Below are 1,856 nucleotides of genomic sequence, written 5' to 3'. Positions count from 1 at the left end.
AAACCGTAAATAACAGAACGAATATTACTACCTATATACTAATTATCAAGTAAATATTTATAGAAAATCTCGTGTGGAAACTTTAGCTGTTAGCCCGAGCTCATATACCAATTTAATTTTAAGTCATCCTGCTCCGACATTAAAGCGGTCTGACGACAATGAAGAGTACTCGCTCCGGTCTTGTAGTATCAAAATTGTACCATTTTCACGACGACACAGCAAATAACCGTGGAGTTTGGTATTTTGTTTTAGGTCTCAATGCACAAAGAACATGAAGGAAATTCTTCTTTCCTGGCATTTTCTTCTAGAGACACCGAAGTCCGAACTAGCGGCAAGTTTACTGTCATAACCAAAGGGGTTTCACCCCGCCCCCGACATTTCACTGCATCTGAAATGTTAGTAGATAATAAGTTGGTAAGATAAATAAGATTGCCACTTAATGTACGGTCACAAAATAGAAAAATAAATAAGCTAAATAATTTAGCATATTACTAGACTGAACTCTTAAATTTTCTATTTTATGACCTAGACTACAAAAGTTTAGAAGAGGAAGATTATATATCTTAAGAAAACGAATTTAATTGTACTAACATATCAGATGAGTTAGTGATATGTCGTGTCGTGAATAGGAATGACAATAAACTAGCGCAAGTTAGACTCGATACTCTAGAACAGAAAACGTACGAAAAAATGCAATTTATCTTCATGGCCTTTGTTGCATTGTAAAGCTCTAAATCAAAATTACAGCCTCTGTTGATGTGATGCTATTAGTGGTCGATAACAATACAAGATGTCAGATCAACATGACTGGAGGCAATACAACTCTCACCGTCACGCGCTTCCAATGTCGGACGCAGTTTCGAGAAAAATTACATTGCTATGGTGCTCGGCTGCACTAAAGTTTCTTCGAACAGGAGCTTGCGGAGTCTCTATGATATGTACGACTGATAACACAAGCGTAGTACAAATATACCGTGCAGAGTTTATTGTACCGTTTCTATACATCTTTTTATTCCCATAAACTCTATGCAAGTGATTGTGTGGGCATCTGTGTAGCGCTCTTTTATGCAAAGAAGATTTGCGTTAACTCTTACTCAAATCAAGACACCTTGCATTAAAAATCCTCGTCCCAACTCGGATTAGGATTTAATTGCAACGTAACAATTTAACAACTGTACCAAGTAAATAAAACACGCCGAAGACAATGGAGTGAACTGACAGACTTCTTTATTTCAATCGGAAAGTCCAGTCGTCTTCCTGACGATTATTAGATTTGTCAAAATAGAAAACCTAATGTTGGTGTGTGTGAAATATCAGAAAGGAGGACTCCTTAATTACCGGAACGTAAAGTACATTCCCACTGTCTTCTCACTTTCCCCTTGTAATGCGTCACATGAACGTGTGGAGGGTTGAAGAGTTTTAACTGCGCACTTCACCTGAAATCTGCGAAAACCTGTTAGACCTTTGCCTGTTACAACAAAATCTAGTAACTGGTATTCGTTTACGATCGACAATCAGTAAATAAAGTGGTAGTAAATTGGTGGTCAACACCTAAATAATATGGTTTTACGAGATTGTATGTTATAAGACATACTTATTGACACATCAATATATATAAACAGTGTCTTTTACAGAAGATTGAGACAATACAGTTTTCCTACGACTGTGTCTTGTACAAAACCCATAAACACAAGTCGTTCAAGAGAAAGACCGTTTCTATCTAATATGCAAAGTCTACTCGCTCTAATAGCAAACCGGAGGAGTCAAACTTTTACCTTGACATCTCTTGCCAATTCTGAAAATTTCTACTTGTGTGCACAGCGACATTGAGGTTACCTGTGCCAGGTAGCAGGGGG

Source organism: Notothenia coriiceps, unplaced genomic scaffold (assembly GCF_000735185.1).
Source record: "Notothenia coriiceps isolate Sejong01 unplaced genomic scaffold, NC01 NC01_scaffold00037246, whole genome shotgun sequence".
NCBI lineage: Eukaryota > Metazoa > Chordata > Actinopteri > Perciformes > Nototheniidae > Notothenia > Notothenia coriiceps.
This window is presented reverse-complemented; position numbering follows the sequence as displayed.